The sequence below is a fragment of the Ctenopharyngodon idella genome, chromosome 19 (assembly GCF_019924925.1).
Source record: "Ctenopharyngodon idella isolate HZGC_01 chromosome 19, HZGC01, whole genome shotgun sequence".
Lineage (NCBI taxonomy): Eukaryota > Metazoa > Chordata > Actinopteri > Cypriniformes > Xenocyprididae > Ctenopharyngodon > Ctenopharyngodon idella.
In genome coordinates, this window is record NC_067238.1 from 21,736,650 (window position 1) to 21,749,098 (window position 12,449).

Genomic DNA, 12,449 nt, shown 5'->3' on the forward strand with positions numbered 1-12,449 from the left:
ATGCATATGAAATGCAGTATGGATTTTTCCCTGAGGCTGCAGAAACTCCTCACCGTGTGGTAATTGCAATTGCACGAAACAAGGTTGGTAGTGACAAGTCAATGCTAGAGAGGACTTGGATGAATCCATTAGAGTGTGTGTGTGTGTGTGTGTGTGTTTAGGAGTAAGTGTTTGCATATGCATGTTTCATGCTTCAGGAGGCAAAAAGAAAATTAACCACCAATTGACCTTCTGTGTCTTCCACTGTAGAAATGCAGACTTCCCCTTAGCATAATTACTAGGCTTTTACCTATAGGTGTGTGTGTGTGTGTGTGTGTGTGTGTGTGTGGTGCAATGCAAGTCAGTGTATATTTAAATATATGTTTTGGTGTGAATTTAAAGTGTGGGAGGTGTTTGTGTGTATATGTTATCATGTTGGGCAATATTACACCTCATTATCAGCTTGACTGCAAAATGATTACACTTGATAATGGGATACACACGCACACACACACACATTATATTTTCTCTCTCAGTCTCTCTCTCTCACACACACACACACACAGTCTGGCGGGGGTCTCAGTAATGGAGTCATTATAGGCTTCAGTGGTTTGAGGACTTATCACAGGATACAGGAAGTCTGCAGGGAGAAAAAAATCAAATGAGTTCAACCAAGCGCACAAAAGACCATTTCATTAAGCTCTGCCCCTATCAGCAGAAGATGGGCGCACCCGAGTCGGCCCCCCTCGCCGTACAGGAATAGGTCATTTATTAAAGGGAGACTAATGGGATTGTGCTTTAATGTAAACGGCACTCATCTGTTTGGGTACGGTGTTTAAACCAGCTATTATTCTGCTCTTTACAAAGAGAGGGTGGGAATTATCTGACGGCTGTCAATATGTCCATCTGTGTGAAGCCGTCACAAAGATCACTGACCACAAAGGCTATGATTATTCTTATATGGGTGTCAGCATGTGTTGTGTGTATTTGTTATCCTTATGAATCAAATGATCTCCTTTGGAGATACTATTCATAGGCATTTTTCTTATGTGATGTACTTTTATGTGGATGTGATGGACAGACTGAATCATATAAACACATCTGTAGAGAGAAAGGGACAAAAACTCTGTTCCAAAACCTGTTGAGCTGCCCTGTTTTCTACTGCCACAAGCTGCATTCTATAGGGCAGTTTACACAACACTGTTTTCAACTAAAAAGGTAAAACTTTTTATGTGTTTTGACCATTCATTTACACGACAACGGCATTTTGGGGGCTTGAAAATGCAAACTTTTGAAAAGGGATTTCAAAGTGCAAATTTTACAAAACTACAAAAACACAAATCTGTGAAAACGGTGATGTCATGCGCATGTGTATTACGACAAACGTTGTCGTTGTTCCATACATCACGCTCAAATGTATTGAATTGTGCACTTGTAGTGTACTTCAAATCTTAATATATAAGTGCACTTGCAAATAATAATATTAATGAAATAAAGACTCCTTAAATGTACTTAAATATAGTACACTTTCATGACTATGTTTCTTAACACACTTAAAGGATTAGTTCACTTTCAAATGAAATGAGCCTTCTGAAGCAAAGCGATGCATTTGTGTATAAAAATATCCATATTTAACAAGTTATGAAGTAAAATAGCTTCCGCCAGACCACCTTCCGTATTTTACTTACGAAGAAAGTGTAAAACTCTTGCAGTTCAAAATGCTTATGCTACATCCTTAACGCGACGGCAGTTCCGTTTTATTTCTTCGTAATTTGAATACGGAAGGCGGTCTGGCGGAAGCTAGATATTTTACTTCATAACTTGTTAAATATGGATTTTTTTTTTTTTTTTACACAAACGCATCAATTTGCTTCAGAAGGCCTTTATTTACCCCCCGGAGCCGTGTGAAGTATGTTTATGATGGATGTGGATGGAGATACTTTCTTCAGCTCATACTTGTTGATCCCGCTCACTGCCATTATAAAGCTACAGGATATTTATTAATATATCTCCGATTGTGTTGATCAGAAAGAAAAAAGTCATGGATGGCTTGAGGGTGAGTAAAGCTTGGGGAAATTTTTCATTTTAAAGTGAACTAATCCTTTAAGTACGGTTTTAAATAGTGCAATTCGTAATAATGTCAAATTAATTTTTACTTTAAAGTACATTTTAAATCATTGTTTTAATAATCTTCTATCATGCTTTAAAGAAGTACACTTATTTTGATGTGTTGACTAACATACTAAAGCACATGTAAAGCACTTGATTATAATTTTACTGTAGTTTGTTATTTGATATTACATTTAAAGTTAATATATTTTAACTACTAAATTGCAACATTATCATTACAAATGTGTAATTACAAATAAATATTTAAATACATGACAAGTTTCAAATGACAAAGTATATTAGCTTACTATAAATGCTTGTAAATAGGGCAGTACACTTAATTATGAAATGACATATAAAGATGCTTGTCACAGATAGCAGATGCTAAAGTGTACTACTTTAATTACTAGAGTAATTTTAGGGTTTAGATCAGGTAACTACTATGTTACCACTTTTTTTGGAATACATGTTTTAAGCAACAGATTTGGAATGCTCTAGCATCTCTATGTCTCATATAAATGGTGCAGAAGCACATGAGAGACTTGACATTATAATGGATTTCAAAATAGTTTGTTGTCATCATGTTGCTAAGATAAATACTAAAATGCAATGCTAAAAACGACAGCATACATTTTGAAACAAAATTTCTTTTCTTTTTTCTTTTACATTTCAAGCAAATTATGAACTTTAATGTTCCACTGTTTCTTTTCTTCTTCTTTTTTTTTTTTTACACTGAGCTTGCATTGTGGTATTTCCTTCTTTTCTATGGATAAAGTGATGCTGCTTTAGAATTTGACAAAAAGAAGGAATCTTACTCTACCTTCTGGAACAGGCCTTAAAATGGCAGCTCTATAGGTTTTGGAGTGAAAGAGTGTCATTTGATCATCCTTTCATCCCCTTCCCCAGTCAGTGCTTTATGTAATTGAGTCAAATGGGCCATATTAACCCCGGCCAGCTTGTGACTAGCCCAGCCACTGGTCACATAAACAGTTGGCGGGTGTCCCGTTTCTCTTTCGCCTGATTCTCTGTGCGCTCTAGGGCTGCAATGGATGAAGAATACTAGATATCAGTTCATTCTCAGAGGAACGCTCGCCTGGAATCATAGTGACCCTCCTGGGAAAAGAGAGAAGTGGAGCGGTATTGACTGCTGTCTGTCTCTGAGGGAGGTCAATAGGCAAACACCAGGTAATTTATCCACCCATCAATGACTCAGTACTGCGTTAAAAGAGAAAAGTCATCAACAACCTGCGCTTCTGCTGCAAGGTTACGGGCCATTTTCTTATCACAAGCTAACAGATGTATAACTGGGCGGTCTAAAAGCTATGCTGGGATCAAATGGTGTGCTGACAAGCTGTCCGCTAGTTGACCAAATAATTCGAGAATCATTAGTGTCATGGGATACCCCATCAGTGAGGAGAAAGATGACCAAATGGAGGCTGAAACATTGAGAGTGTGTGGGACGGATGTCTAGACTTTGGTGGTCTGTGTCTGGGGGGTCTTATATGTATGTCAGTGTTCGCTACAGCATCTGTAGTATTATCACAGTGCTTAAATGTGCTCAGGAAGTTGATTCACTATTTATCCTGAAAATGATTTGTAAAATTAAAATCACAAAATCAAACAGGGCTCAGGTCAAAACATCTAAAGTGACAGTTTAATTTTTGGGGGCCCCGTAGTGCATTCCTCTGGTATGTAATATTTAATTTATTTCATTATAATAATAAGCTAATATTAAGTGGGTTTTGTTAAAAAAAAAGAAAAAAAAAAAAAAAAAGTAGTTCACTTTTATAATTTTTTTATAAAAGTATTGTGAGTACTTTATTTTACATTCCTGTTCCCCATGTACATCCTATGTACTTATTATAGTAATTGCAATAACTGAGTAATAACTATGTACTAACCCTGAACCTAGCCCTAAACCTAACCTTAATCCATGTAGTTACCTTATTACCCAGTACTTTCTTAGGTAAGTACACTATAAGTACACATAAGTGCACGTACTGTAAAATAAAGTGCAACCAGATTGTTTATTGTCTTATGACATCTTTTCAACTACTTTTGATGTTGATTTTTTTAAGTAACTGCCATAATTTAAAGAGCATTTTATTTGATGATTTCAAACCATGAATGACCTATTCTGTTGAAGTAACATATCTGGATCACATATTGTGTGATTTTAAATAGGCCTAGTTTAAAAAAAGAAGAAGAAAAAACTCCACCATAAAGGTATGAAATAACCCTGCAAATAATTTTCAGGTGGGAAATTTGGCCCCTTAATAAAAAAAGTTGAAGTTTAAGGCATTTTATTTATTTGTTTGGTTGTTTGTTTTATTTTCATTTTTAACATCTAATTTTATTAAATAATGAATATGGTGCATAAGGTGCACATCAGTGAATGGTTTCTGACAACACTACAGAATTCAGTCTTTGGAAAAAAGGTACTGAGAATATTATTGCTTTATGTCATTGTGACAGATATTGAAAGTACCTGTGTGTGTGTGTGTGTGTGTGTGTGTGTGTGTGTGTATTAGAGAGATGGAAAAACAGTGTGTGGTTCAAATGCTGATTACAGTAGTGTGGATGCAGTCTATTAAAGGTCTATCGATCATACTCCATGGTTCTTCAGTGTGGCTGCTCTTCTTCAGACGGAGGTTGTGTGTTACTCTGCCTGACTGAAGATGTCATTACATTGCATGTTCTCTCCATTACCCATGGCAACACACACACAAAGTAGTTATTTTTGATTTTGTCTAATCAGATTGCATGTGCACTATAGAAAACACTACAGCCAATGTATAACTGAAAATAATTATATTATTATGTGTTCTTCACATTAAGATTATGTTCTGTATCACATCTGCAATCTTTTCTACTCATATACTGCTCAAAAAGATGCACATTTGATAAAAAAATATGATTAAATGAATATCCTATTTAACATACACAATCACAGTTAGGGCCAGGAGGGTTAAATTGTGTCGATCATCATCTCCACTATTCTGCACTCTCATTACTCAAATTGTCCAGACGGTGGCGCTTGAATTCAGGATGTGATATTTTACCACCTCTGCACATCCTCTACTTAACAAAACTCATTCAGTTAATTTTCTCAGGTGTTCTTAACAGTAAACTACCAGCAGCTCTACTGCAAACAAACCAAAAATTTGCATTTGTATTGTTTTTATGTACAATCATCTTTTAGATGTTTAGACTGGGGCTGATTGGCATAGTTTTCATTTTTGTTAAATATCTCTAGCGGACTGAAAATCAGATAGGGGTCTAAAGATCATGCGGAATAGACACATTTAATGTCACAAATTATGTTTATTCATGAGGTTTGTTTTACTGTTGTGCCTGCTAACTCCAACACGTGGATGGTTGTGTGGCACAAACAGAAAATTCTATTTTAAACCAAACTCCACTCACACATTTGTGTGATATAATTATTTTTATAATAGGATTCATTTAATCATCTTTAAAATCTTTTACAGTAGCTTTAACACTTTTTAACTACTTAAATATCTACCTTACACTGTATTTTTTTTTTTTTTTTTTGTAAATTAAAGATTTTTGGAGTACGTTTTACAAGAAAATACTATTTCAGTTTTTCTATACTTCAAAATTTCATTTTTAATTCTGTCGTGTCTTTGTAAGTATTGGTGACAGTCACTAGAAATTTCTGAATAAAAATTGTTTCAAAGTAAAAATATTTTCAGTGTAGTAGTTGTATGAAAATCAGAGGGTTAATGTTTGTTCTGACAGATTTATTTATTTTTTTTTCAAATATGGTAACACTTTATTTTACAGTATCTTTGTTACCCATGTTACATTCACTGTAAACCCGAATAAGTTGGCAAACTCAACAGAAATGAGGCAATCAGTTACATCAAATTATTTAAGAAATTCAAAGTTTAAGTAAGCAGAACTGGCAGATTTTTATTTTGTACTCATACATTTTAAATGTTATTAAATTGAAATATTTGAGTAAACTAATTCATACAGTGGGTACGGAAAGTATTCAGACCACCTTAAATTTTTCACTCTTTGTTATATTGCAGCCATTTGCTAAAATCATTTAAGTTCATTTTTTTTCCTCATTAATGTACACACAGCAGATTTATTAAAAAAGAAAAACTGAAATATCACATGGTCCTAAGTATTCAGACCCTTTGCTGTGACACTCATATATTTAACTCAGGTGCTGTCCATTTTTTCTGATCATCCTTGAGATGGTTCTACACCTTCATTTGAGTCCAGCTGTGTTTGATTATACTGACTGGACTTGATTAGGAAAACCACACACCTGTCTATATAAGACCTTACAGCTCACAGTGCATGTCAGAGCAAATGAGAATCATGAGGTCAAAGGAACTGCCTGAAGAGATCAGAGACAGATTTGTGGCAAGGCACAGATCTGGCCAAGGTTACAAAAAAAATTCTGCTGCACTTAAGGTTCCTAAGAGCACAGTGGCCTCCATAATCCTTAAATAGAAGATGTTTGGGACGACCAGAACCCTTCCTAGAGCTGGCCGTCCGGCCAAATTGAGCTATCGGGGGAGAAGAGCCTTGGTGAGAGAGGTAAAGAAGAACCCAAAGATCACTGTGGCTGAGCTCCAGAGATGCAGTCGGGAGATGGGAGAAAGTCAACCATCACTGCAGCCCTCCACCAGTCGGGGCTTTATGGCAGAGTGGCCCGACGGAAGCCTCTCCTCAGTGCAAGACACATGAAAGCCCACATGGAGGACTCCAAGATGGTGAGAAATAAGATTCTCTGGTCTGATGAGACCAAGATAGAACTTTTTGGCCTTAATTCTAAGCGGTATGTGTGGAGAAAACCAGGCACTGCTCATCACCTGTCCAATACAGTCCCAACAGTGAAGCATGCAAGGAGGAATGGCGGAGGATCCCCAAATCCAGGTGTGAAAAACTTGTTGCATCTTTCCCAAAAAGACTCATGGCTGTATTAGATCAAAAGGGTGCTTCTACTAAATACTGAGCAAAGGGTCTGAATACTTAGGACCATGTGATATTTCAGTTTTTCTTTTTTTAAATAAATCTGCAAAAATGTCAACAATTCTGTGTTTTTCTGTCAATATGGGGTGCTGTGTGTACATTAATGAGGAAAAAAAATGAACTTAAATGATTTTAGCAAATGGCTGCAATATAACAAAGAGTAAAAAATGTAAGGGGGTCTGAATACTTTCCGTACCCACTGTACATTTAACTTAAAATTATCATGTAATCTCAACATAATTTTTATTAGTGAAAACTTAGCTAGCTATAACAAGCTAATTCAGAAAATGCTAACTTGCTAGCATGTTAGCAATAGCATGTTATAGCACTTGCTAAATGAGTACAGCAATATAAAACATTTAATATACCTGCTCTCAAACCAAGCCACATGCACCACTTATCACCATGATGGTAACTCTCCAAAAACCCACATTAAGAGAAACCCTTCTAAATTAGCATAACAAAACATTAATCGCTACTAAATCTCCCATTTAACATTAATCTTGCACACACACACACACACACACACACACACACACAAAACATTATATAACACTTAATTTTAATTCTTCTAAATTAAAAGAAATTAGTTCATAAAACTCAAAACAATGAAACAGTTCAGTTTACTTAAAATAGACCAGTTCTGTGAACTTGAAAGTAAAAGAAAGTGCTAAATACTCATAATAGTTAATTTGACTGAACTAATTTGTTTAATGTAAGTTTGTCCTACTCAAACCAATTAATTATTTTGAGTGTTAGGGTTTACAGTAATAACAAAAACAGTAAATTATGTATAATTACATGCAACTACCCCTTAAGTCTCCTCTCTCTTTATTCCTTATATGTCCTTGTAAGTCATAGGGCTGGAGCCTAACCCTATAAATACATGTTGTTAATTAATACTATTACTATAGAATCAACAAGACGAAGAAATGAATCAGAAGTTAACCCTTTACCAACCAACACCTAATATATCCCAAACCATAAACCAAGCATGAACCACAATTTGTTTTAATTTTTGTCACTTCTATTTTGAACCTAACAAGAAAATGTTATTATAGGGTTTTTGGACTGGCCAAAAGATAAAGAAATACGGGGAAAGCAAGAGAAAGAGAGAGAGAAAAAAACAGAGAGCAAGATAGAGCGAGGGCAGACTTTAGATAGTAAAAGAGGCTAAAACGTTTTTCAGCTAACATTGGTCCCAGTGGAGGATGGATTGACTGTGGGTGAATAATACATGGCTGGTGAGGGAGTAATGAAGCGGAAGTGATGGGGAGGAATACGCCGCTCTCAGTGGGATGGGGAAATGCATACTTTAAAGAGCTCTCGCTCTCTCTGTGGCACTGGCCTGGAAAACAAGCCAAGCAGACGCACATACACTTCCCACAGCCATTCCTCTGGAACTCCACACAGCTGTCGAGATTGTGTTTGTAACTTCGCTCAGACGTTCATTGCTCGTACGGTTTCACCATCAGGCTTGACGCTGCTGTGCTGGTCTTCAGCGTTTAGTGAGCATCGCCTTGACACTGAACTCATAATGAAACTAAGCAACAGTGATGTAGATTCAGGCATTGACAAATATATATAGATCTAGACATGTAGCAGATCTCTGTTGAGTGCACTTGAGTGCATTGCCAATTCACCTGGTAGATTCTGGTTCAAATCACACTTTTATTTATACAGTAAATGAGTAATAAAGACTGGTTGACATTTTGGAGACCTTTAACTTTATGGTAATACCTATGAAATATGCAATGTGTAAACTAATGAGTAATATTACTGAACATATGGTATTTACACTCTTAAAAATAAAGGTTGTTTATTGGCATCTATGGTTCCATGAAGAACCTTTAACATTGATGGAATCTTTCCATTCCACAAAACGTTCTTTGTAGTGGAAAAAGGTTCTTTAGGTTTATTCAAATATTCTTCACACTAAGAAAAAAATGGTTCTTTTAAGAACTCTTCACTGAAATGTTCTTTGTGGAATCAAATATGGTTCTTCTATAGCATCGCTGGCAAAAAACAAACAAACCACCTTGTGAAACCTTATTTTTAAGAGTGTACATACTCCAATGTACTTCAAAGAATATCATAGCACTTTTGTAGTCATCTGATCTATAACCTGGTGTAGACTAGTAGTGTTAAATACACGGCATACATTCCATAGGTTTAAGTAAAGCACTTATACCACATCCTCACCACACCCCTTCTAAATAAAATCCACAAGAAAATGTTCTACAGTCCCTAGACTAAATGTGTGCGAGGATCACCGTCTCCAGACCCCCTCTAGAGAAGACTAAAAGCTTTTTCCATACTTTTGCCATTTTGAGCTTTTGCATACTCCACATTAAACTTCCTGTATTGGAAACACCATGATTCCAAAATCATTTAGACAATAATTTGCTATTAATAGTATAAGCACTTCTTGTGATAAAGAAGTAAGCTTAAATTGATTTAATGTGCAATTATAGTGTACTTCAAATCTTAAATGAAATGTATATTATTTTTGTAAAAATGGTACTTGGAGATAATATATAAATAAAGGCCACTTAGGGGAACTTAAAGAGAGTACACTGTCAGGACAGTTTCTTAACACACTTAAGTACACTTTTAAAATGTGCACTTTGTAAAATGCTCAAATTAGCTTTAAAGTACATTTTAAATAATTACATTTTAATAATCTTTTGTTGTGCTTTAAAGGGTTAGTTCACCCAAAAATGAAAATAATGTCATTTATTACTCACCCTCATGTCATTCTACACCCGTAAGACCTTCGTTTATCTTCGGAACACAAATTAAGATATTGTTGATGAAATCCGATGGCTCGGTGAGGCATCTATTGAGAGCAAAAAAAACCACAAATGCTTGTCTTGCACTATATAATCACTACATAATCACGTTGGAAAGGTCACATGACGTAGTCACGGTAGGGTAGAGCGAAAAACTTGGAGTTAGTCTTTGCACGTTCACTTTGTAAACACTGGGTCGGTACTTCCGCCTACTTCACGCGTGACCTTTCCAACATGATGCTTTGCAGAGCTAGTGCAAGACGATTGTGGTTAAAAAAAAAGTGTATACATGGACCAACCAACCGTAGATAAGACCCTTATTCCTCGGCTGGGATTTTAGGGTGACAACATGAAACTGATATATTTACATTTTAGATATCTCCCTAATTTAAATAACAAGAGTCAACAATATAGTGAACTAGAGAGTCATTTGTAACAAACTGATTCAGAAGATATGAATCAAACTTTTTCCAGCGCTCAAATGAGAGAGAAACATTTATGGCAAACCGATTGACTAGAATAAATCAGAGTTTCCAGCACAACATATCGTTGCTGTCGGACAGAAACTTCATATCTCCATATTTGCAATGCAAGGGTGAATGAAGAACTAACCATATATAAAGCCACAATATCAACTTTGATAATGCTGTGTTTAATTTTTTAAAACATACAGTGTTTTTCCCATTTCCTGAAAAGCTGTGTTTTTGGAGATACAAGGTTTCCGCCCAACAGTGACAATACTAAAGAAAGATTCATTCAGTAGAATGAATAAAACTTTCCAGCTCTACATAATACAGAGAGAGAGACGTTTATGATGAACTGATTCACTAGAACGAATCAGGCTTTCCAGCGCTACGTCATAAAGAGAGAGAAAGCTGTTTATGATTAACTAATTTACTAAAATTAATTGCTAACTTAAGTGATACATATGAGAGAAAGACGTTTATGACAGGTTCACTAGATTCAAACTTTACAGCGCTACATAATAGAGAGCAATTTATAATGAACCGATTCAACAGAATGAATCAACTTTCCTGCATTACGAGAGACATTTATGACAAACCAATTACTAGAAAGAATCAAATTTTCCAGCACTATAATGTGAAACAGTAATTTATGATAAACTGATTCACTATATGATTCTACCTTTCCTTTGTTACATATGAGAGAGACAGAGAGAGAGAGAGAGAGACGTTTATGATGAACCATTTCCTTATGAATCTGACTTTCCAGTGATACATATGTGAAAGAGACTTGTTTGGTTTGTTACTGGAAAACTTATACTGTAACTGAGCTGCAAACTTTTAGATTAGTTACTCCACGGCACTGATGTCCTTATAATAGCTTGGAAGCCAGACCCTGACAATTTAATATATTGAACTTAACTTAGAATTTTAGAAATGCATGTTGATCTCACCAAAGAAATTCCTCAGTTGATCTCACCAAAGACCTTTTACATGTTACAGCACTTGCAGCTCTATCAGGTCTTCTCTTCTGTGCTGAACTTTGCTTAGACTTCAGCAATAAGCTGCAGTTGAGTTCTTCCCTGCTTGTGTCTGTCAGAGAGGGTTCTTGTGTAGAGAGGGAATGAAGTGTCAGAGATCACTTGACAGCGGTCCCCAAGGTGCAGCTCTTCAGGGCTAAAGTGTGTGAGAAGAGAGTCAACTCCCATTCCATTTCCTGTCCTCCCCACCCCTACCCTCCATTTTCTGCCTGGATGAACCAATAGTCTGCCTGAGAGCATGCAGTAGGTCCCACCTGGACCATCCAGACCAAAAAAAGCACAAGAGCAAGCAGGATAGAGATGGAGACGGAAAGAGGGAAGGTTCTGGAAACTGCTAAGTGTTATAAAAATTGAAAGATGGAGAGTGGAAGGAAGTGGCCGGAGGTTGAAGGTCAATCGTGTGGAGATTCATACCTTTCTTGTTTTGAAGGTAAGTCAGTTTCAGACAGCAGAGCCCCACTGTCACCGTCCCTGGAGACTGAAGAAAGAGTGTTCACTCACATGAATGACATTTAATTTGTTTCATGAAAAGAATGCTCATATATTGAACAAGCTCTGTTGTCTGTGTTTGGAGTTTGGAATGGAAATAAAGCTTTTGCTCATGTGCTGCTTCTCCAGTCCAACAAAAAACCTGTCAGTCAAAGGACTGGCAATTTGTATTTGCCTGTAACAGTGAATGATGGTCTCTTCATCTATGTAAACACACCCATTTCCACACATTCATCTTCCACTGCCTCAATCATTGAGACAAACATTTCAGTAGATTATGATGTAACTCTATCAAGCAGCTGTCCATCCAGGAGCTCCATTTGAACGGCTGCAGAGGTTGGACGTCCCACAGTCTGCCAGTTTCATTCTAATCTACATCAGATGGGGACATCTGAGAGATCCAAACATGTTTTGTCAATTCATTTTGCTTCTCGTGTATTAACACGTTTGGTTCTGGAACATGAAGATGTTCTTGAAGTTGAAATTTTTGTATAGTACACTCTTAAAAATGCAAGTTTATTATTGGCATATGGTTCCATGAAGAAACTAAGAAAAAATGGTTA